The sequence below is a fragment of the Arachis stenosperma genome, chromosome 4 (assembly GCF_014773155.1).
Source record: "Arachis stenosperma cultivar V10309 chromosome 4, arast.V10309.gnm1.PFL2, whole genome shotgun sequence".
NCBI classification, from domain to species: Eukaryota; Viridiplantae; Streptophyta; class Magnoliopsida; order Fabales; family Fabaceae; genus Arachis; species Arachis stenosperma.
In genome coordinates this window covers 30,415,018-30,424,146 of record NC_080380.1, presented here as the reverse complement: position 1 = coordinate 30,424,146, position 9,129 = coordinate 30,415,018, and positions in this window count along the sequence as shown.

The following is a 9,129-nucleotide window of genomic DNA, read 5'->3' as shown; positions in this document are numbered from 1 at the left end:
TTCAAAGCCTAAATACTAGCTAAGAGGTCTTAAACATTTTACAAATTTGCCAGAAAGGTAAAATAGTTAAAAACAAGGTTTTAGGTGAAAATAGGCCTTGTGCGTATGCACAGGATTGTGTACGTACGCACGCACCAAAGGATATTCCCAGCCTATGCGTAGCATGATGTGCATACACACAACTTGAAACACCATTTCTATTTTGTTTGTACGCACAGAAGTGTGCGTGGGCACACATGACAGATTTCCAAATTTTCTGCAACATCACAAAAATTAGATTTTTGGCCCTAACTTCCATCATCCATAACTTTATCTACAAAATTCCAATTTCACTCATCTTTATACTGTTCTAAAGTTCTCTTAATTATCTTTAATTTAAACTAAAGTTCACTCAAATCCAAGCTCCAAAGGCCAAGTTATATCCTGCCGAAGTTGGTTAAAAATAAGAATTTACCAATTTTGCTAAAACCTCAACAATACCGAATCTCTCAATTCAAAACCTAGTTACTCACAACCCAAATAATACCAAAAAACACAAAAGTCGATACCAATCATTCCTCAACTCAACCATCAATAATATCCTAATTACACCATTCCACACCATCAAAATTATTATTCATCATCATCCAAAATCATCGTAAACACTCATAGTCCTTCTCATTCCACAATAACAACACCATTAATCATCATTACTCATTAACAATATCAACAAACCCTCATCAACAACAATAAATCACAGCACTTACAACTCATTCAACCTTCATCATATATCATATATCGCACATTCCAAAACTCTATATCATTATCACCACTATACAACTTATCTTCAAACATCAAATTCATATACAATTAAACATACACCCAAACCTTCAATTCCTATCTTAGGGCCATTAGCCTAAGTTTCATGAAACATTACATATTACATAAAGGAAACTAAAACCATACCTTGGTCAATTTCCAATATGCACAAATTCACCAAGTTGAGTCATCAAACAAGCTCAACAATGCCTAGCCACCAAAGATCAACTCCAAGTGCACCAATTTCTCAATTCAACTCCAACCAACAAGAATTTCAAAGCTAAACCATATAAATTACAAAAATCAAAACCCAGGGTTCACGAATATAACAAATCATAACGGTATAGAGCTTTCTTATCTTATCCACTGTGAATTAAGACAAAATCCAATAATAACCCGCTATTAGATCACACCTAAACAACCAAAATTACAACATCTACTCAAAAACCAAATGTAAAATTACATATTTTATTAGGGTAGGAACTGGAGCGTGAGTTTTGATTTCTTACCAAATTTGTTTAGCTAGAATTGAAGATCTCATTGAGAGCTTTATGTGGCCACAAACGACTTGTCAATCGGAGCTTCGTAACTCAAGATATGATCAAATGAAGATGAGGGTGAATAGTGAAATCTCAATATCTCTTTCTCTCTTCACTTCACCCCCTTGAAAATTAGGGTGAAAATGAGCTGAATGCTCATTAAAGGGTGTTTATATAAGTTGGGCTTGGACCCAATCCAACCCGTTAGCGTTTTTGGCCCGTTTGGCCCACTTTGAACCAAAACCTTTAAGATTAATGCCCGATTTTAAATTCTAAATATTTTCTTAAGCTTTTCTACTGTTTTTTTTTATTCTTACACAGTATCAGACAGACTTAAGGTGGTACTGCCGGCTAATTTACTGGTACGTGTTTTTACGTAATTTTTCGTAGAAAATTACATTTTCTCACTTAGAAAAATCTACTGAGTCCAAATATCATATTTAAAATTTCAAATTAGCATTTTTAAATTTTGAACCTATTTCGAGCAATTTAATTGTTATTTTATTTTAATTAACTTGTTAATTGAAATTCGGTTCTTACACGAATCGGACCGATTAAAGTACCATGTACATTGCCGTCAAGCTGCAAATAGATGTCAATGGAGTCTCCGTGTTGTGCTCCGACAGAACCTCAGTTACTGGTGAGTTCAAGTTTAATTGAGGCATACTTACTCATTTTTTATTACTATATACTGAGTAGTTTCTGACCATGGATGTTTTATTTCATTAGGGAGGTCTGGAGGGTTGGTGGAGTGCATACTTGTCTAGCACCGACCATGTCCCAAGACCATCGACAGTTGGATAGCAGCCTCTTCTGCAAGGTCATCTTGCCGTTGATTCAATCCAACCCATCCGTTAGCATCCGTCTTGCAAGGTGCAATTCAGCAAAGCTATCACTTCAAACCCTCATACAGAAAGGTCTGGATGACGAGGCACAAGGTAATTGCATAGATATATGGGGATTGGGAGGATTCATACAACAAGGTGCCAAAACTGCTACAGGCACTGCAAAATTTTTGTCTCAGAATTATTTGTGAGCTCAGGGTCGTACCTTACTACGATGGGCACCTTCTGGTCTGTGCCTGTAGCATATTTGACAAAATATTTTAGAATTTTCCATCCTGTATTGAGGCTTTCAAGCATTGCAAGCCGTTTGTTTCCGTTGATGGTACGCACTTGAATGGCAGATACGGTGGGGTGTTGTTTATTGCTGTGGCACAAGATTGCAACAGCAATATCCTCCCCAGCCTTATCGTAAACGAGATAAGCTTGCACGTATCTCATTTACACTATAAATGAGATATACACGTGTCACGCACACATACCTTATCTCGTTTACAGTGTAAATGAGATACGTGCAAGCTTATCTCATTTACAATATAAACGAGATAATGTTGGGAGACGAATTTTGGTAATAATAATTACATAAAAAATTCCTCAGATTTATGGGGTTTTTCATTTACAAATCTGAGGTAAGATTTATGTTTGTGCTGAAAAGTTTTTTAAATGTGCTTTACATGGAAAAAATTTTATTTTTACCTAAAAATCTGAGTTAATAAATCTTGTATTCTAAATTTTGTATCCTAAATAAATTGGACCTTAAATTTTGTATTCTAAATAAATCTGAGTCTCCGATTTCTGAAATTTAATTTAAAAATAAATTATTTTTCATATGTATAAGAAACACACCACTTCTCCATAACTGAACATAACACATCTTGGATCTCCATAATTAAAAAAACAAACATTCTCCACATATAAGTCATTTTTCGACATAAGTCCATACAAGTCTCTTTAACCTAATTCACCTTATGCGCCACTAATCTAACCAATTTTTCAATCAATGCACGAATATATAAGTGCCTTTTTCGAAAGGTTTTCATTTTCTTTTTCGAATTTTGCAAGGTTGCGAGAACCAGACCGGTCAATGAACCGGTCAAGTAACTAGTTTAATGGTTCAATGGTCCAACCGGGATTGAACCGGGATTGAACCGGTTAAGTTAAAATATAACATAAAATTATTAAAAATTCAAAGTGGCATATACTGCGAGATAAAGTGCAGAGCAATTAAAGCATTGTATGAGTTAATATTGGTGGAAGCTTGGTTCTTTCATCTAAGTTTCTCAATCTTCATGTATATATAATACATTAGCAACTTCTAAGCTTGGTTAAACAATATCAGTTCCAGATATAACAGAAGATAATCATCCATTATAGGCTACCTAAATTTGAGGCCCAAAATTTTAGTATGGTGCAGGGAGAAAAAGAAATCAGTATAGTTTTCAATTTGAACAAGAAGAAGCAATTCCATAGCACAGTAAGAAGCTCAGAATACACAAAAGCTGAACAATTAGGTTTCCATTCCTGAATTTTCCATTTTCATAAATTAGGTAATCTTTTTGTTCTTTACTTCTTAACTTCATTCTTTTTTCCTATGAGTAAACTATCTCCTTGGCTGAACTTCATCCAACCCTTATTTTAAAGCCATATAGTAAATCCAATGCAGAATTGTAGCAATGTTTCTCTTTTGAATCAATGACAGCAAAATAACAAGTAAAACAGATTGGATTTATAACTCAATCTTAGTAGAATTAATTCAATATCAATCTCAGCATAATTAATAAACTAAACTTAAAAAAATAAATTTATAACTCAATCTTAGCAGAATTAATTCAACATCAACTGACTAAACTCAAATAAAACTTCAGAAATGAATATCTCAAAACTCAACAGAATCATCAATAATATATCATATGTATATCAAAACAAAATAAAGAAGAAAACAATGTAATACAATTACAACGAATTGAACATTAATGAAGAGGATAAAGGGGAGGTTTTACGTTATCTGGATTGCCAGCGAAGGAGAGGAAAAGACAGCATAGAGCCAATGAGACAGAGAATTTTAAATTGGAAATTTTGGTAATGTGAAACAGAGAAGCAACGACGGTGAGACACGGTGCGGAGCAGAGAGGCAGTGACGACAAGACTGGCAGGGAGACTAGAAGGAACCACAGCCAAAAATGACGAGGAGGTGAGAAGCAGAAACGACGCACGGCAAGGAGGGGAGAAAAAGTGACGACCCACGGCGACGAGCAGAGAAGCGGCGACAACGACCCACGGCGACGAGCAGCGAAGCAGCGACAAAGAGACAGAGCGCGGCAGAGAGAGAAGGGAGAGCTCGACGACGAAACATGACGCGATGGTGGTTGCGGCCCTCAACGCCGTCGCTGCTGTGGATGGCTCGGTGGTGAATGCTTGGTGGGTGAATGCTCTCTGGAAAGTGGAAAGGGGAAAAGAGAAACTGATTAGGGTTACACATTTTGTCATTTTATCCTTTTTCTTTTTCTTTTTTTTTAAATCCAAAATGACGTCGTTTAGCATCTCAGATTGCAAACCAAAAAACAGTAAAAAAATCGGACGGTTCTCCCGGTTCACCGGTTAACCGCCGGTTTGACCAGTTTTTTCACCGATTTTTTGCCAGACAATTTTTGACATTACCCGGACCGGTTAGGTGATCGGTTCCCGGTTATTCCGGTTGAACCGATCGGTCCGATTCAGTTTTCAAAACCATGGAATTTTGTCAGCATTTTCGATCTTCCATCTCTGCATTCTTTGCGTTTTTCTTCCTTCATTTTCTGCGTTCTCTTTCTTCATTTTTTGTGATTTTCTTCGTTCTCTTCGTTTGTTTTTTAAATCAAGCTTTGAAATCAATTTTGAACATTTATCTTGTTGTTGAAAATAATGAATGATTCAAGTTTAGATTGTCAATTCAACTAGAGCAAAGTGGATTGTTGTTTTGAATCCAATGAAGTGGCTGAGGTGTGGTTTGATTTTAGTTAACATTTTCGTTAGTAGTTTATAATTCAGTAGGTGAATAATGTTATTTTTGTTTGTGAAAGTTGTTGTTCATCGTTGATGGTTTGAATTGAATGTAATGTAAAAGTTCTAATAAATTTGCTCCATTTCACGTTTCGGTATATATCAGAATTATTTTGTTGTATTGTGGCAACTTTTCGGTGTATTTATAGATTCATACTTTAAAAATGAACGAGTGTGAATTGTATTATTATTTTGAATCAAATCAAGTAGTGAGCTGTGGTTTGAATCTAGATAATCTGGTTTGTTAGTAGTTTATGATTATGTAGTTGAATCATGTAGTTTCTGTTTGATGATGAGTTCTGAGTCTAATTTTATTATTTTTGATGATGAGCTTCGGTGTATGCTAGCTTTTAATATGGTGTATTGTGGACTATTTTTGGTGTATTTTGCAGTTTCTTTGCGATATTGATGATCAGCTTATTCCAAAGGTTGGAATGATTTTTAACACATTAGAAGATGCAACAAAATTCTACAAAGATTATTCGAAAGTTGTAAGTTTTTCTAATAATTCGGAGCACAAATAAAAAGGAAAATGAAATTAAGAACCAATTGATTACATGTAGTAGAAAGCAGAAATGAAAATCGAACATATCTCCAACTGAGAAGACAAATCCCTTAGTGTGTTAAATTGTCATACAAGAATTTATATACACATATTGGAAGACGTTGGTGTTTGGATCATTTCGAAGGTTGCATTGCATCATTCACACCCCCTGCTGTGCAAATCAAGCAAAGATGCTTAAATAACATAGGTAATTAAGCATGTTCGTACGACATACAATAGAGAATAACAAGGAAGTCGGAATCAAAATACAAAAAATATACCAATCATTTGTCGCAGCATCAGGGGGTCATCGAGTTAAGTTTTATTGAAAAATATGTAAGAAATTACATTATGAGAGAAGTGCGAAATGTTTTGGAACTAGAGAATGCAAAAGAATTTGGGAAATACTTATTAAGAATGAAAGAGAATAATCAGAGGGAAATGATTATACATCAAGGGAGCTCACTTAGATAGTCTTAGACTATAATTTAGGAGTAGGAGTAGTGTAGTTATAATGCGCTCTTAGGGTTTTATTTCATTTTCCATTTCCATTGTAACATTTTATAGTTTCAAGTTTTCATCTTGGGTTGATCAACTCTTTTATAAGTACTCTTTAATTTCTCTTTGATTACATAATATTTACTCTCATTTTTCTTTGGTTCAAATACTTTGTTAATATTTGCAATTTTAATTTCTTGAAGTTTTGATTGATGAATTTAGTGTTTTATGGTTTATATTTGCTTGATTGCATGTTTATTGTTGGTAATGTGAATAGTTTGGTTATAGTTTTCCTTTTTCCTTTGCAATTTTATATATTTTGCTTTTATGTCCACAAGGTGTTTTTGAAAATGCCAATTATGAGTTTTGAGTAGATTTTCACACCTTGGCTCGGGATTTGAGTTCCTAGGATACTAGAGTCATAATGTCCGACATTTAGTGGTAATTCTTCGGTAGTTAGTTGACTCTTGTTTCCATTGACATTAGCTTTTCACTAATTAATTTGGTAAGTTAGCTAGGACTTATAGATTAAGGTCAATTATGCTTGCTTGACTTACTCCTCGATGTTAGGTGTAGACGAAGTGAGATTGACTCATCATAGTTTCCATAGTTGTGGTTATGACGATGATAGGACTCCTTGGATCCTCATTCCCAAGTCAAGGCTCTTTTATGCATACATAACATTTTCACTAAGTTTTGATCTTATATTCCTTTTACTTGCATCAATTCCCTTTTTGATCATATCTTAGTTCTTTTATTTCTGAGTTCTTTTAATCTTTTGTTCTTTGATTTCAAAATCCCTTTTTCTCACAACCGAAAGTGTGACACTTCAATTGCATTCTGAGGGAGAACGACTCAAAGTTTCATTACTCTCGGTTTATATTTTGTATTTGAAATATCAAACTTTGGTTGGGAATTGTTTGTTGGTCTAGGCTATACTTGCAACGAACCTATATTTTGTGAAATTCTTGATCAACAATAAATTCTACTCCTCACATACTGTGTGCAATACAATTCTCAATAAAAGCTCAATTTCAACATGGGTATATGATGAGTGGCCTAGAGTGGGTTAGGAATTTTTCTCAAATTAGAATTGGCGTTGCAAGTAAAGTCCTAACCCAACAATTGACCCACATCAAAGCTTAATTTCAAAATTCAAATATTAACCGGGAGATTTCAATTCCCGGGTCGTCTTCCCTAGGAGTTGCAATTAATGTGATCAATTATTGGCAATTAGGGGAAATGGGAGATTGGATGACAAGAGAAGCAAGTAATGTAAATAGTAAGAAAGTAAATGAACATGCAAAGAATTAAAGTCAACGTAATGAAATTCAGAGGTAATTAATCAAGAGAAAGGGGAATTCAAATGCTAAGAAACTTCTTGGCATGGATTGAGAGCTAAGGTTACCTATCCTAGCCATTGACCACAAACACATGATGATTATGAAGAGTTGATCCTACTTAGTCAACCCTACATCGAGAATAAGTCAAATAGGCATAGTTGATTTCAATCTTCAAGTCCTAGTCAACTCTATTAATGGGAGACTTAGTGTTAGAGGAAACTAAACCAACTAACTACTCTAATATATCAAGCAAGAATGGACATCAATGACTCAAGGGTCACCAAAGTCTCATTTCCAAGCCAAGAGTGAAGAAAAAACTAAGCTAAAACTAAGCCAAGCATTTTTATCAAACACTTGGTGTACATAAAAATAAAATCAAATTAAATTGCAATTAAATTAAATTCTAAAACTACCAAATGCAAGAAATTAATAATAACAACTAAAGAAAGCAAAAATAACATGGAAACATAAATTTGCATTAAATGGAATTAAATTCAACAAGAGTGTTCATAACATAAAAGTGACAAAATAAAGGAAATAACAAGAGAAATGAAGAAGATCAAGACAAAAGAGCATGAAAACATAAAGGAAACTACACTAATACAAGAATTAAAAGCTAAAATTAAAGAAAAATTAACTAAAAAAACCTAAATTTTAGAGAGAAGAGGGAGCTTCTTTCTCTAGAAACTAAGACAAAACATAATAAAACCTAAAACTAAAGTGATCCCCCTTGCCTCCACTTGAATTAGGGTTGAAATAGCTTCAGAAATGAGTTGGATTGGATTTTGGAGGTCCAAAATTCGCAGCCAGCAAATTGCACTAATGAGGTCACGTGCTCTGTGCGTACGCACAGACGTATGCGTACGCACACTTGCTATTTTTGCACTTGTGCGTATGCACATAAGGTTGTGCGCACGCATACTTGCTGATTTGCTCCAAACTCCATTTCTTCATGAATTTTCCACTTTTACATGCTTTTTCCTCACTTGTTCAATCCATATTAGCCTTGTAAACCTGAAATCACTCAACAAACACATCAAGGCATCAAATGGAATTAAAGTAAATAAAATTTAGCAATTAATGGCCTAAAAAGCATGTTTTCACTTTTAAGCACCATTTATGGAGAATTTACAAAACCAAGCTATTTCATTGAATAAATGCAAAAAAAGTTGATAAAATCCATGCAATTAGAGTAAATAAATACCATGAAATATGAATTTATCAGTATACTCATGAGAAGTTCAGGGAAGTCCAAGCATAATTCAAAGGAAAGGTGAATTGCTTCACAAGATCAATGCACTCCGCTCTACGCTATACGGCATATGAAATTGTAGAACAGGTTTCTAACTCAAAATTCAACAAGTTCCAGTTACATATGACAGGGTAACATCTGAAGTTAAATGTCAGTACTTATTATTCGAGTTAAGAGATATATTTTGCCGTTGTTATCTGAGTGCGTTAAGCTTTGAGCGAGTAATAAAGTGTCACCGAGATATATATTGGAACGATGGAGCAAGAACATAAAG